Source organism: Saccoglossus kowalevskii, chromosome 9 (assembly GCF_978046115.1).
Source record: "Saccoglossus kowalevskii chromosome 9, keSacKowa6.1, whole genome shotgun sequence".
NCBI classification, from domain to species: Eukaryota; Metazoa; Hemichordata; class Enteropneusta; family Harrimaniidae; genus Saccoglossus; species Saccoglossus kowalevskii.
Genome location: NC_140649.1, coordinates 2,167,155 through 2,185,440, shown reverse-complemented (window position 1 = coordinate 2,185,440; position 18,286 = coordinate 2,167,155). Strand labels below are relative to the sequence as shown.

Below are 18,286 nucleotides of genomic sequence, written 5' to 3'. Positions count from 1 at the left end.
CAGCATCAGCCCCGTCAATGCCTCGAGAGTGTTAGAACATAGATTGCATATTTGTTTACAATGACACCAATTTACATTTTTCCTGTTATTTCACCCATAGACAAGGAATTTAAAGGCCTTTTATTTTTTATTGCGAGAAGTTCTCAAAAAATGCTTCAAGGGTTTTATTCTGCGCCAATACGTTATCAATGTGTGTGAATTTCATGAAAGTAGGTCAATTTCTGACGACGCACAACTTACTTGAATGACCTCCATGGCGTCAGATTTTTTCTGCCTGGAAACGCCAAAAAACAAAACATTTGTCACGTTGCGCTGCGCTAATTTTGGACATTTAAAGCATCAGATGGACTGATTTTTACAACAAAACACATAACATGGAGTCACTTAGTAGCCTTGCAGTAATAAAATCCAAAACTATAAAGTTTTGGGTCCGTATTCGTCCTCCAAAAAGAAGCGAAGTTGTTACAGTACACGGCGGCCCTGCATAACTTGTCTGCCCGACTTTTTGGAAGATGGAAATTGATCATGTTTGCTGACGAAATGTTACCCTCTTGGTTTGAATACTCAAAGTGTGAACCCCATTGTACTGTCGGCAATGCATTTCTGTTATAGGTAAAGTTTCGCTTCCTCTGAACTGCGTTTTGAGTTTTTCCTTGGGGCCTCTTTTTTGTGATTGATCAATAATCAGGAGCCGGAGTTGATATGACCGCGTCGTCTTCAGTGTGCACTGTTTCTGTCGTGAAGGGATTATGCAAATTACGCAATAAGTCAATGTTATTGTTTGCGTCCAGACTTTTATCTCAAAAACAAATTGTACAGTATCCCGTTATACAAGTAGTTTTTCTTATTTTTTAAAAAAAAAAGGGTATTCTAGATGTGTTTCAGTTTTAATTTTGATAAAATTATGAGCCCAATAACTTTACAAAAGTAATAACAAAAAAAGCAAAATTCACGAAAATAACTCTACCGCATCCTTAAGCATATAACGGGTGGCTGTCTTCAATGCCATCTTAAGAGTGTACCTAAGGGTATATTGTCCTCTGGTAACCATAACCATTTATTACATGGCTTCATATGATCAGCTGACAAATACAAGTGAACACAGAACAAAGAAAACAATAGATTACCTCACTTACTATTGTTTCAAACCCCAAGCTGTGAACTACTTAACATAACAATATACTCTCAATTAGGCTAAACAATAGACCTTAAAAGTCTATGACATCATCCGTTGTCTTGAATAATTTTGCATGTAATTATAGTCACTGCAATGGGATAGACAGGAAATCTCTACTTGACCAGATTCTATTGTCTATTTCCGGCAATGGTACAACTTCGCTAAAATAGTCATTCCAAATACTTACATACAGAGCGAATAATCAATGTCAATTTATGGTTTTCACGAGTCTCGGGTACATGGCGTGTTGTACTTTCTAAGAGTTAAAGGCCGATTTCATGCTATTTTCGTGGCATGTGCACGTCATGTTTGTCTTGCTCTCTACTGATTTGTTAATCCTAAAGTTGTAAAGAAATGGTAATGGTGATTTGTGACCACCGGCGTAGACATCTCTGCAACAGAATACAAAGCCGTCACAAACACATAAGCTGAAAACTGCCAAAGGTAATTCCAATCTACACCTACCAATCTCACAGCTGTTTCCCGAGAATCCAGAAGTACAACCGCACACATATTGGTTTATCATATTTTCACAAGTACCGCCATTCTGGCATGGATTACTTACACACTCATCGACGTCTGTGAATTAGAACAATATGTTAGCTTATTAAGGTCCACACACATGAAATGGAAATAAAATTGTTATATGTAAAAATACTTTCCGTTTGTTTGTTTCTATGGCAGCGTAGAAAACCAGAGACGAATGCACGATGTTCAGTTAGAGGTGCGCATTTTTACAATAACGTAATTGTCGCATTGTATTGTGGGTATGAGTAATCGTGGGTTTAGAGTAGTCGCCCCTCTAAATACGTGACTGATGATACTTGTACAACGTTTATATTCTACTATCCGAAGTATATATGTGTATAGCGTGAGTCAAACAACGAATTTATATGAAACAATTAATTTAAATTTCTAGAATTTCTAGAACTGCTCAAATTTCTTTTGAGCAGTTTTCGGAGGACGATGAATGAATAATAAGCAATCTTAAAAAAACAATATTAGCCACCATATGACTGTGCTCATAATAAAATATGGATAACTCAGTTTATGAACCTTTCGTACGTATATTTAATAAGACAACATATGAAACATAGGATAGGTTATAGCATACCTGCTTCACAGTCATAGCCTGTCCAACCAGGATAACAGTCACACGTGTAATAATCAATATAGTCATTACACGTGCCGCCATTTAAACATGGATTCAACCTGCAAGGCCTATTGTCTAGGAGTAAAATCATTATCATTGTTACCATCTACCATAGCATAAACAAAGAATCTTTGTTTAAATCAGTGCATTGAAGCGGCATTGCAGCAAGCCAATGTTATTTTTGAACACCAAGCGATTCACATTACATTACATTACATTACATTACATTACATTACATTACATTACATTAAAACCGCAGCAGTGGTCCCGAGCAATGTATGCAGTTTATAATCGCACACTTGGGATATCCACATACCTAATTCACAATTTGTGCCACTATAAAATGTATCACAGATACATCTATACCGGTTTAACTCGTTGACACACTCAGCGTCGTTATGACAAGGATTACTAGAACATTCGTCAATATCTGGTGAACAAATAAATAAAATGCCACTACCAATATTTTGATTTACTTGTTATATGTGTTGCAATGGATTACATTGGAGTTGGTAGGGATATTGCAGACAATACTGATACATTTATTTAATGAGTAGTACGTGTGAAATTTCATACGTGTGAAATATTGCTCAATTACTGTTTTATGAGAGTTATATGTGTTTACTACAATAATACTGTGATTGTTGTGTAGTTTGGTATATGTGTTTACTACGATAATACTGTGATTGTTGTGTAGTTTGGTATATGTGTTTACTACAATAATACTGTGATTGTTGTGTAGTTTGGTATACGTGTTTACTACGATAATACTGTGATTGTTGTGTAGTTTGGTATATGTGTTTACTACGATAATACTGTGATTGTTGTGTAGTTTGGTATATGTGTTTACTACGATAATACTGTGATTGTTGTGTAGTTTGGTATATGTGTTTACTACGATAATACTGTGATTGTTGTGTAGTTTGGTATATGTGTTTACTACAATAATACTGTGATTGTTGTGTAGTTTGGTATATGTAATAATAATAATAATCTTTATTGTAATCGTATCCTTATTAGGATCTTGACAAAAGTGTACAATAAAGTATAGAGAAAAAAAAAGAAGTAAAATAAAAAAATAACATTAAACACATTAAATAAAATTAAAATACATGTAACTATTTAGATTTTGAGGCAGATGACATACTGTTTTTTTTAATATTTTCTTCTCTCAGATTGAAACAGTTGTAAATATATTTAGACAGTTCTATTATAATTGACTCATCATCACTAGTCATTATGGCTATCATTTTTTCTTCATTTGATGTAATATTATTAAGATGTTTTGTCATGGTAATTAGGGGTTCTCTCACATTTGTGTAGTGTTCTTCATCCTCTATTTCATTTTCATCACAGACTGGACATTTTCTGTCACTTATTTCTACATTACTGTATCTTCCCATTTCAATCTGCAAAACATGTGCACTTAGTCTAAATTTTGATAATGAAGATCGATGATGCGGGTTTTTTATTATGTCTAAGTATTTTTCAAATGTAAAGTCCTTGTAGGCATCACAAGCTCCCACAGGTATTACAGTCTTATGCCACCAACTAGAAACGCGTAAGACTGTAATACCTGTGGGAGCTTGTGATGCCTACATAGTTCTCGTTTAACCTCGCTGAAGATCATAATTTTGTGTTGCCTTCATACCTTGTACATACTGGTAATACTGTGGTCAGTCAAGTGAATATCGTGCTGTGAATGTCATATCCTAGATCATAAACCCGTGCAAGACAGGGAAATGAGTCTGAATCAAGGATATTCGCAAAATAGGGACACGTTATTCGACCTGGACCGAGCCAGTATGCAACTTGATAAGATACATCGTTTGAAGAAATCAACAGCTTCATATGGCGGTCATCTTACCAGAGTCTACACTGAGATAGACAGTATGATGTCCACAAAAGCAGCATACCAAGAAGTAAGCAAGAAAAGATGTGCTCTTGAGAAAATATTCAATTCGTATAAAAAAACTTGTCGTGAATATATGCAGTGTCTACCTCCAATGGCAAGAGGTGCTGTCGAAAGTGAATACGAGGTTGAGCTTGAAAGAAAGGAGTATTTTGATCAGAGACACAGAGAATGGGTATTCAAAACAATGGAGTCTCCTGGCCCAAAGGAAAGGATTGACGACCAAATGGAAGACGCATTGGAACATGGATTTCTCTTGGAAAGGAAAGTCCACATGCCAACTCTAACCACAGAGCCAAATGCCTCGGTAGATTCTCACACTTCATCTTGGCCTCAACTCCCACAAGAAAACAAGACAAATCCATGGGATACTGGCAAGAAAGAATTTTTGGATGTGGATATTGAGGATGGTAGAATAGGTTCTAACTCCAATACAAAGACAAGTCGTGTGTCTAGGGAAGCAAGGAGGAAACTCGCTTTAGCCCGGTGTGAGTTAGACCAACTCAAAGTTGAAAAACAGATAAACCAACGCATAAAAGAGTTGCAGCTTCGAGAAGAAACAGAAAAACGTCTGCTTCAGATGCGTCAAGAGAGGGAGCAGCAGGAAGCAGAAATGGAAATTATGCAAGCTCAAAATCGGGTAAGACAAGCCAAGGTAGAAGTAGACTTTATAGATGAAGAAAATGAATCTGACCAGAAGTCTGATATACTCCCTGGTTTGCAGAGGCAGACCCAACAAGAAATGATGAGCAATTATTTCCAATCATATATACCGTCGTGTAGTGCAGCCAATAGTCAATTCAGGACTACAGGGGCGTCAAGTCCACAACATACAAGCTTTGTTGATAATGCACATGGTACCAGCGAACAATATCGTGATGACAGAGGAGGGCCTATAGGGAAGCAGATGACCACTGAGAAGTCAGGTAATGGTGCTGCTCTCTCTGAAACGTTCCAATTACAGAAACTGTTAGAAAGTCAACAGAAGACAATGGAATGCATTGTGCAGAATCAGCTGGAGACTACCAAAGCATTAGCCATTAACTTGAGTCTACCAAAACACGAGTTTCATACCTTCGATGGTGACCCAGTCGCATATCCAACCTTTATCAAAAACTTTGAGGTGAACATAGAACAATTAGTCAAGGATGATACTGTCAAACTATCATATCTTATCCAACACTGTACTGGTGCAGCTAAGGAAGCAATCAGAAGTTGTGTAATTCTTCCTCCAGAGCGAGGATATACAGAAGCCCGGAAGATCCTTTCTACAAGCTTTGGTCAGAAACACGTCATAGTGCATGCTACAATTGACAAAGTGGTGAAAGGCCCTCAGATAAAGGCATATGAAGTGGATAAGCTTCAGAAATTGGCTCGTGATATGAAGAATTGCCACCTCAGTTCTGAGCAAATGAATTTCCATGCTGACATCAATTCAATGGATACCCTAGAAAAGGTGGTTAGGCGTTTACCATCATACTTGCAATCAGATTGGGCCAAGCAAGCTGGCAAGTTGATCAGTGTGGGCACTGAACCTGAATTCCTGCACCTTACCCACTTTCTGGAGAACAGATCAGCAATTGCAAATACAAGATTTGGTAAATTGGTAGGATCTAAGCCTGATGGAGAAAAAGATTCAAATGCCAGATCAAGACAAAAGCCAAGTAAAGCTACTACATTGGCTACACATGTAGCTGACACGCCTCCCATAAATCTTCCTTCCAAGTTTGCCTCCAATGATGTTGGTGCTGATGATACTTCCATGATCGAAGTTAATGGCAGGAGAGGTTGTCTGTTTTGCAGTGGTAGCCATGCATTTGAACATTGTCGAAAATTTACGTTCAAACCGTTCCAAGAGAGAAAAGATTTCTTCAGGGAACACAGGCTCTGTGACTGTTGCCTAGAAGCAAGACCTCCTCACTTGGCTAGGAATTGTAGAAGTGGTCGTATTTGCCCTATCGTAGGCTGTGGTAAAGGACATCATCCCTTGCTTCATCCTGCAACATCAGACTCAGCATATCAAACATCTGCAACTCCCAAGACATTCAGCAACAGTAATCTGAAAGCTCCCGCCACAGCTCAAAATGAGAGACATAGTAATGTCATTGGAAGCAAGGCGCAATGTAGTGCTACACAAACCAATCAACCACGCATAAGTTTGCAGGTGATTCCTGTTCGTGTCAGTGGGGTAGATGGAGGCCAAGAGATTGAAACCTATGCATTTCTCGACAGTGGTTCTGATTCGTCTATCTGCCTTTACAGCCTTGCTGATAAATTAGGCATTACACATTGTCCACACTGAATGTGTTACACAATTACACATTGTCCACACTGAATGCAGAGAGGCAGATTAATGGTCATGAATTACAGATGGATGTAAGAGGTCTAAATTTGGTCAATGGTGTGCGACTGGATAAAGTTTGGACAACGGATAGATTACCGATAGCAGCTGACAGTATTCCGACCAAGTTGGATATAAAAGGATGGTCTCACCTGAATGATATAGAATTGCCAGAGATAGAAGTTAAAGATGTTACTCTCCTCATTGGGAACGATGTCCCCGAGGCACATTGGGTTCTTGAGGAGCGTCGTGGTGAAAGGAAACAACCATATGGTATTCGAACACTACTTGGTTGGACATTCATTGGACCAATGGGCAGAAAGAAGCGTGGAGGTAACAGCATCAATTTTATTAATGTTGACCAAGTCTTGGACTCTGATTCCCCAATTCAGTGTCTCGAACCTATAACTTCTCAGCTTCATCGCATGTACAATGCAGATTTCACAGAGTCCTTGTTTGATACCAAGGCATGTATGTCGCTGGAAGATAGAAGAGCAAAGGCGATCATGGACAGTTCAGTTTGTCTGATTGAGGGTCACTACCAGCTGGCTCTTCCTTGGCGATATGATGATCCCTGCTTACCCAACAACAAATGGTCTGCTCTAAAGAGGTTGAAGCTACTGAAGAGGCGTCTATTAAAAGATCCTGCACTTATGAAGAAATATAAAGACACATTGGATGGTTACATCTCCCAGGGTCATGCAAGAAGAATGCCCAATGTGGATTCATCAGCAACGAAGTCTGGCTCTACTTGGTATTTACCTCATCATCCAGTAATCCACTCGAATAAACCAGAGAAGGTGAGAGTTGTTTTTGACTGCGCTGCCAAATACCAAGGCACATCTCTTAATGATCAGCTTCTGCAAGGTCCTGATCTAAATAATACCCTTGTGGGAGTACTTCTTCAATTTCGAAAAGAGCCAGTTGCCATTGTCGCTGACATCAAGCAAATGTTTCATCAAGTTAAGGTGAAGAAGGCGGACTGCGATGCACTAAGATTCTTATGGTGGCCGGAAGGAGATTTATCTAAAGATCCAGCCGATCATCAAATGTTGGTGCATCCATTTGGTGCCACATCTTCACCAAGCTGTGCAGCATATGCTCTGAAGAGAACTGCAGATGACAACAGAAGTAATTATGACACTCATATTGTGGATACTGTTTATAGAAACTTCTACGTCGATGATTGTCTGAAGTCTTTGCTAGTGTTGAAGAAGCCAAGGAACTGGTGAAACTGTTGCCTGAAATGTTAGCTAAAGGAGGTTTTCATCTAACAAAATGGATATCCAACTGTCGGGAAATCTTAGCACTGATCCCAGAAGCTGAGCGTGCTTCTTCAGTGATGAATCTAGATATGGAGAACTTGCCGATTGACAGAGCTCTTGGCATCCAATGGGATGTTGAAAAGGATGCCTTTAACTTCAGAATTGGCGACAGACTGAAAGAAGAGACACGCAGGGAGATGTTATCATTCGTGGCTTCAGTCTACGACCCACTTGGATTCGCTGCCCCCTTTGTTTTACCGGCAAAACGAATCTTACAAGAATTATGTCGTGTTGGATATGGATGGGATGAAAAGGTACCAGAAGATCAACTGTCGAATTGGAGAGAATGGAGGAAAAAACTACCTACTTTGATGACACTAGCTATACCTAGATGCTACAAACCAACTGGTTTCAGTCAAATACAAACAGTGGAACTCCATAATTTCTCTGATGCCTCCTTAGGAGGTTATGGGGTTGCATCTTACCTGCGGCTGATAGATACAAATGGTACAATTCATTGCAGTTTGCTGATGGGAAAGTCCAGGGTCGCTCCGCTCAAAGCCATGACAGTACCGAGGCTTGAACTAACAGCAGCTACAGTTGCAGTTAAGGTCAGCAGACAAATTCAAGATGAAATTCAACTCCCAATCCAGAGAACCCTATTTTGGACAGATTCAACAATAGTCATCCAATATATTCGCAACATGGCAACACGATTCCAAACCTTTGTCTCTAACCGCCTCCAGATTATTCACGATGCTTCATCTCCATCACAATGGTACCACGTCAGTTCAGAGTTCAATCCAGCAGACCATGCATCACGAGGAATAAAATTGAATGGTTCTAATGAGGCAGCAATAACCACATGGTTCCATGGTGCAGCATTTCTATGGCAACCTGAATCAGAATGGCCAGGCCAACCTACTGACCTACCAGAAATTGATCGTGATGACAAAGAGCCGAGAAGGAAGGTCCAAGCAACAACCATTACCCAGTGCAATACAATGGGTACAGATGTTTGGAGTCGTTTGCTCCAACAATACTCCTCTTGGTATAAATTACAAGTGAGTGTTGCATGGCTCATCCGGTTTAAGATGTACTTGAGAAGATCTGCCTTATTGAAAATAGGCCCGTTAACAGTTCATGAACTTTCCATTGCTACCACTGACATTTGCAGAATTGTCCAACGAAGTTCATTTCCAAGAGAGTTTGCTTCACCGCAAAAGATTCTGAGTGAGAAACCTGATGCTGAAGGTTATGTCAGTCCACTGCGAAAGTTAAACCCTAAATTAGAAAATGGAGTTCTACACGTCGGAGGACGACTAGTGAACGCACCCATTAGTCAGCAAGCTAGACATCCAATTATATTACCTCACAATCATCATGTGACTGAGTTGATCGTTCAACATTACCATGAACAACAAGGACATATTGGCCCAAACCAAGTGTTGTCAGAGATACGACAGAAGTTCTGGATTGTTCATGGACTAGCTACTGTAAAGCGTGTGATGTAGGTGTATTAAGTGTCGTCGATGGAATGCACAACCCGGGAATCAAAAAATGGCTCCACTTCCTGCAGCTAGAGTGACACCAGGTGAGCCACCATTCTCCCATGTCGGGATAGATTATTTTGGACCACTGTATGTTAAGTACAGAAAAGGTACCATTAAACGATATGGATGCGTGTTCACCTGCCTGGCCATTCGGGCTGTTCATATCGAAGTGGCCCATGATTTATCCACAGATTCCTTTATACAATCTGTGTGGAGATTTATTAGTCGGCGTGGACCACCTACACATCTCTACAGTGATAATGGTACCAATTTCCGGGGAGCCGAGACTGAGCTGAAACAGATGCTTGCTAAATGGAACCAAGCTTTTATTAACGGTAAACTTAGCAGAAGAAATATTCAATGGCATTTTAATCCACCAGCAGCAAGTCATGCAGGTGGAGTCTGGGAACGGATGATTCGTTCGATAAGAAAGATTCTTCGATCTTTATTAGGGAACAGGTTAGTGGATGATGAAACGCTACTCACTTTCACTACCGAAGTGGAGAAGATTCTTAATAATCGACCACTAACACATTTATCTGATGATCCAGATGATCTTGAACCACTCACACCAAACCATTTACTTTTGCTACGCCCAAATCCTTGTACGTCGGTGAATGAAATCATAGAAGGAAATGGTCATCAGAGAAGAAGAACCGAAACTCAACATCTTGCAACTGAGTTTTGGAAACGGTGGGTACGTGAGTACTTGCCAACTCTACAAGAAAGGCAGAAATGGTGCAGGCCGAAAAGGAACCTATCCATTGGTGATTTGGTACTTGTTGTCAATGAAAATATTCCTCGAGGTGAATGGCCTTTGGGAAAAGTCGAACAGACCTTTGCTGATCGATTTGGTACAACTCGTCATGTTCTTGTGAAGACTTCCACTGGATGTTTACGGAGAGATGTGCGCAAGCTCTGTTTATTGGAAGGCAACATGGATCACAAGACTGTGATGGAAAGACAAGATGGAGTAACTAGAGCAGCAGAGATCGGTGCAGAAGACACCAAGGAAATACATGAACAAGTAGATGGATGTGATCATTCGATGCCACGTCGTAGTAAAAGACTACATCACAAGAAGAAAATAGAACAATGAACCTTTGTTGAACAGAACAATGAACCTTTGTTGAACAGAACAATGATTTTTACTTTTCATGTACATGATTCATTTAGTTGTCGGTTCTGCCACTTTAAATTTAGAAAGGCTCCTCGTGACGTGCGCCTTTCGGGGGCGGTGTGTAAGTTGTGCAAACCTCCCCTCTGATTGGTTATTGATTACATAGTTAGATTCCTTTGTTTCACCTGTTTGACCTGTGGTGAACTCTGGGCTAGGCAGGCTATTGTCTTCAGTTCAGCATGTGCTTCTGAAGAGTGAAGACGTCTCTGTGTCTGCTCTGAATTGCCCTGCCGCATTGGGTTTTCTGAAACTTGCTAGGTTTGCTAACATTTGTACACCGGTCCGGGAAGGTGCCACTAAATGAGGTAAGGAAGGTTTTCTTTTCATTGTTGGCTTCATCAGCATGAAATTATTGGCAGTGATTTGTTACAAGTTTGAGTACTCGTATGAACTCTATTTTATCACTCTTACTTTGGGTTATTATTGCAAGTCTGTAAATGTTAGTATTCGCTAGTATTCGTTAAGACTTATTTCTTGAAAATTGTTTTGTTATTTATACTATTTGCTACCCATTTTTTGTGCCCAAACACATTGCGTACATGTGGTCAGCTGCACGTTTAATAGAGCACATGGTATGCAATGTGTGCTTTGGCTCGTCAAAATGGTTGACAAATATTTCAGTTAGCATTGTTATTTATTGTTACATATTTTATTTGCTGTATATTTATTGGTTGTATCGCTCGACTTTCTGCACATTTTAAGAGAAATGTATATTTAATTTACTGTACATTTTATGATAAGAATTGTTTGATTTACTTCAAATATTATAGTTTCCCTATTTTGTTTTGTATATTTTAGAACCATATTCTGGAGATGTACTAACTTGTTTTGATTCCGTAACGATTGACCATATGGAATAAATATATGATATAACCAGAGTACGCGTTTCTAGTTGGTGGCGTAAGAGACTGTAATACCTGTGGGAGCTTGTGATGCCTACAGTCCTTTTTTAGCTGCCTATAGGTACGAAGTTTATTTTTGTGGTTGATGCCTTTATTATCGTTGTTTAGAGTGTTCCTGGCATGTACTTTAAATTTGGTTATTAGTTTGTCAGTTATTTGTTCAATAAAGTTATCTTCTATGTTTTTATCACTCCATGCACTTTCCATGCTTGTATACTCTAGGCAATTTTTTATGCTGGATACCCAGTTTTGAGTGCCAGAATTGTCTAGAGCGATGCCAAGCTTGTACGCATCATATATTAGTGTATTATCAGGCATTTTTTTAATTCTAAGCCAATATTTTAACATTTGTTTGATGCCAGTGATAATTAATGGGTATCTCCCTAATTCAATTAAGCATGCAATGTTTGTTGCTCTACTATTGACCTTGAGTAGGAATTTGCAATATTTAATGTGCATTTTTTCCATGGGTGACATGAGATTCATAAAGTATTTTTTATTATTCACAATGTCACCCGCCCAAATTTCACAACAGTATAAAAGAATTGGTTTGATCATTGAGTCAAACATTTTTAAGTATATTTTAATTGGGATTAATGTTTCTGAATATAGTAGCTGTTTAATTTTGAAACATGCCTTCAGTGCCCTATTTTTCAGATCCTGTTGTGCTACATCAAATTTCCCTGTTAAATTTAGTTTCATTCCAAGATATTTATATGCTGAAACTCTTTCTAATTCAGAGCCATTGATTTGGAATTTGAAATTATTTAGAAGCTTGCCTGATTTATTGAAGATCATTGATTTAGATTTAGAAATGTTTATATGTAGCTTCCATTGTTTGCAGTAATCCTGTAGATTGTTAATAGCGTTTTGTAAACCACTACTTGTTTCTGACAAAAGAACCAAGTCATCAGCATAAAGTAAGCAAGAGAGCCTATTGTTTAGTAGCATTGGTGGGTCATTTTTGCCAGATTCAATGTGTGATTTAATATCGTTCACGAATATATTAAAAAGGAGAGGGCTAAGGCCATCCCCTTGTCTGATGCCTCTTTGAACAGGGAAACATTTAGTCATGCCATTTTTGGTTTTGACTGTACTTGTTGAGTTTTGATAGATGTTTTTAATTACTTGATAGAAATTGCCAGAAATGCCAATTTGTCTTAGTTTGTATAATAGGCCATGGTGCCAAACTGAATCAAAGGCCTTTTGGAAGTCTATGAAACAGGCAAATATATATTTTTTATTTTGAAGATATTTAGTTAGCAACTGTGTTATATGTGTTCACTACAATAATACTGTGATTGTTGTGTAGTTTGGTATATGTGTTTACTACAATAATACTGTGATTGTTGTGTAGTTTGGTATATGTGTTTACTACAATAATACTGTGATTGTTGTGTAGTTTGGTATATGTGTTTACTACGATAATACTGTGATTGTTGTGTAGTTTGGTATATGTGTTTACTACAATAATACTGTGATTGTTGTGTAGTTTGGTATATGTGTTTACTACAATAATACTGTGATTGTTGTGTAGTTTGGTATATGTGTTTACTACAATAATACTGTGATTGTTGTGTAGTTTGGTATATGTGTTTACTACGATAATACTGTGATTGTTGTGTAGTTTGGTATATGTGTTTACTACGATAATACTGTGATTGTTGTGTAGTTTGGTATATGTGTTTACTACAATAATACTGTGATTGTTGTGTAGTTTGGTATATGTGTTTACTACGATAATACTGTGATTGTTGTGTAGTTTGGTATATGTGTTTACTACGATAATACTGTGATTGTTGTGTAGTTTGGTATATGTGTTTACTACAATAATACTGTGATTGTTGTGTAGTTTGGTATATGTGTTTACTACAATAATACTGTGATTGTTGTTTAGTTTGGTATATGTGTTTACTACGATAATACTGTGATTGTTGTGTAGTTTGGTATATGTGTTTACTACAATAATACTGTGATTGTTGTGTAGTTTGGTATATGTGTTTACTACAATAATACTGTGATTGTTGTGTAGTTTGGTATGTGTGTTTACTACAATAATACTGTGATTGTTGTGTAGTTTGGTATATGTGTTTACTACGATAATACTGTGATTGTTGTGTAGTTTGGTATATGTGTTTACTACGATAATACTGTGATTGTTGTGTAGTTTGGTATATGTGTTTACTACAATAATACTGTGATTGTTGTGTAGTTTGGTATATGTGTTTACTACAATAATACTGTGATCGTTGTGTAGTTTGGTATATGTGTTTACTACGATAATACTGTGATTGTTGTGTAGTTTGGTATATGTGTTTACTACAATAATACTGTGATTGTTGTGTAGTTTGGTATATGTGTTTACTACAATAATACTGTGATTGTTGTTTAGTTTGGTATATGTGTTTACTACGATAATACTGTGATTGTTGTGTAGTTTGGTATATGTGTTTACTACGATAATACTGTGATTGTTGTGTAGTTTGGTATATGTGTTTACTACAATAATACTGTGATTGTTGTGTAGTTTGGTATATGTGTTTACTACGATAATACTGTGATTGTTGTGTAGTTTGGTATATGTGTTTACTACAATAATACTGTGATTGTTGTGTAGTTTGGTATATGTGTTTACTACAATAATACTGTGATTGTTGTGTAGTTTGGTATATGTGTTCACTACGATAATACTGTGATTGTTGTGTAGTTTGGTATATGTGTTTACTACAATAATACTGTGATTGTTGTGTAGTTTGGTATATGTGTTTACTACGATAATACTGTGATTGTTGTGTAGTTTGGTATATGTGTTTACTACAATAATACTGTGATTGTTGTGTAGTTTGGTATATGTGTTTACTACAATAATACTGTGACTGTTGTGTAGTTTGGTATATGTGTTTGCTACAATAATACTGTGATTGTTGTGTAGTTTGGTATATGTGTTTACTACAATAATACTGTGATTGTTGTGTAGTTTGGTATATGTGTTTACTACAATAATACTGTGATTGTTGTGTAGTTTGGTATATGTGTTTACTACAATAATACTGTGATTGTGTAGTTTGGTATATGTGTTTACTACGATAATACTGTGATTGTTGTGTAGTTTGGTATATGTGTTCACTACAATATTACTGTGATTGTTGTGTAGTTTGGTATATGTGTTTACTACGATAATACTGTGATTGTTGTGTAGTTTGGTATATGTGTTTACTACAATAATACTGTGATTGTTGTGTAGTTTGGTATATGTGTTTACTACGATAATACTGTGATTGTTGTGTAGTTTGGTATATGTGTTTACTACGATAATACTGTGATTGTTGTGTAGTTTGGTATATGTGTTTACTACAATAATACTGTGATTGTTGTGTAGTTTGGTATATGTGTTTACTACAATAATACTGTGATTGTTGTGTAGTTTGGTATATGTGTTTACTACGATAATACTGTGATTGTTGTGTAGTTTGGTATATGTGTTTACTACGATAATACTGTGATTGTTGTGTAGTTTGGTATATGTGTTTACTACGATAATACTGTGATTGTTGTGTAGTTTGGTATATGTGTTTACTACGATAATACTGTGATTGTTGTGTAGTTTGGTATATGTGTTTACTACAATAATACTGTGATTGTTGTGTAGTTTGGTATATGTGTTTACTACAATAATACTGTGATTGTTGTGTAGTTTGGTATATGTGTTTACTACAATAATACTGTGATTGTTGTGTAGTTTGGTATATGTGTTTACTACAATAATACTGTGATTGTTGTGTAGTTTGGTATATGTGTTTACTACGATAATACTGTGATTGTTGTGTAGTTTGGTATATGTGTTTACTACAATAATACTGTGATTGTTGTGTAGTTTGGTATATGTGTTTACTACGATAATATTGTGATTGTTGTGTAGTTTGGTATATGTGTTTACTACGATAATACTGTGATTGTTGTGTAGTTTGGTATATGTGTTTACTACGATAATACTGTGATTGTTGTGTAGTTTGGTATATGTGTTTACTACAATAATACTGTGATTGTTGTGTAGTTTGGTATATGTGTTTACTACGATAATACTGTGATTGTTGTGTAGTTTGGTATATGTGTTTACTACAATAATACTGTGATTGTTGTGTAGTTTGGTATATGTGTTTACTACAATAATACTGTGATTGTTGTGTAGTTTGGTATATGTGTTTACTACAATAATACTGTGATTGTTGTGCAGTTTGGTATATGTGTTTACTACGATAATACTGTGATTGTTGTGTAGTTTGGTATATGTGTTTACTACGATAATACTGTGATTGTTGTGTAGTTTGGTATATGTGTTTACTACGATAATACTGTGATTGTTGTGTAGTTTGGTATATGTGTTTACTACGATAATACTGTGATTGTTGTGTAGTTTGGTATATGTGTTTACTACGATAATACTGTGATTGTTGTGTAGTTTGGTATATGTGTTTACTACGATAATACTGTGATTGTTGTGTAGTTTGGTATATGTGTTTACTACGATAATACTGTGATTGTTGTGTAGTTTGGTATATGTGTTTACCTATTTCACAGAGATCACCTGACCAACCCGCAGCACAATTACAGTTAAAGGACGTCACGCCATTAGTACACGTTCCTGCATTTAAACATGGGTTGCTACTACATGGCCGCAAATCTACAGGAAAATTTAAGAACATTATATGAAACACACGTCATCTGATATCCACTTACAACTGATTTAAAATTGGACATAACAATAATTTGAAATGAATGCTGATGGCTGTGGAAATTCTTCCTTCGTTCATAATATATCGAGTGAATTATACATCAACACACGGTAACATTTTTTTTTGCTTTGTAACATGTTCTTGCATCCCATCTTAATTGTGATTGTAGTCATATTGTCGTAAGTTACATGTAATTGTGATTGTAGTCATATTGTCGTAAGTTACATGTAATTGTGATTGTAGTCATATTGTCGTAAGTTACATGTAATTGTGATTGTAGTCATATTGTCGTAAGTTACATGTAATTGTGATTGTAGTCATATTGTCGTAAGTTACATGTAATTGTGATTGTAGTCATATTGTCGTAAGTTACATGTATGTCGCAATAAATTAAATAAATGTTATAAATTACACGCAATGAATAATGATACACGATAATGTCTGTCGATCGTCAACATGAATAAAGCTGAGACATCATGTTAGTAGTGAGGCGTGTTGTATAACAGCTTGTACGAAGATTATTAGAATGGTGATCAGACAAAGACTAGCCGAACGTCGTCGGTAAGTAAAAATGAATTATAAATGCATGATGTTTATCACTGCCACGCCTGTTTGGGGAGTAATATGTTGTATGCTAATTAAAATTATGATTCCCTAGTCTCTCCAAGACTGAATTATGACTTATAATACACTGTAATGTGCATTCTGATTAATCAATAGGTCCAGCCTTGGGATAACGAAGCGCGAATGACTTCAAAACGATTTACCATCCAGCATGCCCTGTTGTGTACAATAAGAATTCAGGATTTGCTTTGAATTAGAGGGCGTAGTTCAATTTTAGAGACAAATATTTATAAACTAGTAATTAGCCTGTGATATATACCAACTAAGACAGATGTGACAGTGATAATAGAAATAAATTATAATTATAATTTATTCGGATAGTTCAAAACATATTACACAGGGTTATAACATCTTATGGTTGTCGTTGCAGAACTTGACTTTTAATTTCTTTGGTTCGAACAGAAGACTGGCCCGAAAATTTGTTTTACAAACACTGAGATCCGTAATGCCAGCTGCATCGCTATTTAATACAATGAACAATTGTGTTGGACAGTGCTAACGAAAATAGACTATGTTTTAACCAGGGTTTCGTATGATATCAACTACCATCAATTTTCGAAATGTTGCCTCTATTTTGTTTGCGCATAGTTTAATATATTAGACAATCAGTCACGGAACAATGTAAATTACAACAAGGAAGTCATTTGTGCATTCTTATTATATATATCATAAACAATACCAATGAAAACTACTAGATTACTAGCTGAACGATTCGACAGAAAACTACCAGATTACTAGCTGAACGATTCGGCAGAAAACTACTAGATTACTAGCTGAACGATTTGCCAGAAAACTACTAGATTACTAGCTGAACGATTCGCCAGAAAACTACTGGATTACTAGCTGAACGATTCGCCTGAAAACTACTAGATTACTAGCTGAACGATTCGCCAGAAAACTACTAGATTACTAGCTGAATGATTCGCCAGAAAACTACTAGATTACTAGCTGAACGATTCGGCAGAAAACTACTAGATTACTAGCTGAACGATTCGCCAGAAAACTACTAGATTACTAGCTGAACGATTCGCCAGAAAATTGTTCAGGAAGTATTATATTCATCGGCCTAACAAGTAAGAATGTGTATTTATATGCATCACCATGGTTACATTCATCAACAATCAATTAAAATAAATTCTCCTGGCAAACTGGCCAACCGAGCTAATTTTAATTTGCAAAATGGGCAGGTACCTGATAGTCACATGACATTGAATGATAGCAGTGATGTTATATTATTATTATTATTATTATTATTATTATTATTACAATTACCAGAATCTGCCCCCCCTGCCAATAATGACGGTAAATTTTCTAAATGAAAATATTTGGGTTTATAGAATCTATACATAGAACATATTACACCCACATGGGTGGCAGCACGGGGGCAGGTCTGAGGGGGCGCCGTCCCTCCAAAATCAAGCTGAAAACCTTTGTGTCAGCAAAATT

General features: G+C 36.8%; 1 long non-coding RNA gene across 1 annotated transcript; it reads right to left on the bottom strand.

Moving 5' to 3' along the window:
* Nucleotides 1-3,669: 3,669 nt before the first annotated feature.
* Nucleotides 3,670-16,154, bottom strand: LOC146738052 (uncharacterized). The gene is made up of 2 exons (XR_014930485.1): nucleotides 16,051-16,154; nucleotides 3,670-3,739 (listed from the first exon to the last, which is right to left on the bottom strand). It is a non-coding gene; the product is annotated as an uncharacterized LOC146738052 (long non-coding RNA).
* Nucleotides 16,155-18,286: the final 2,132 nt, after the last annotated feature.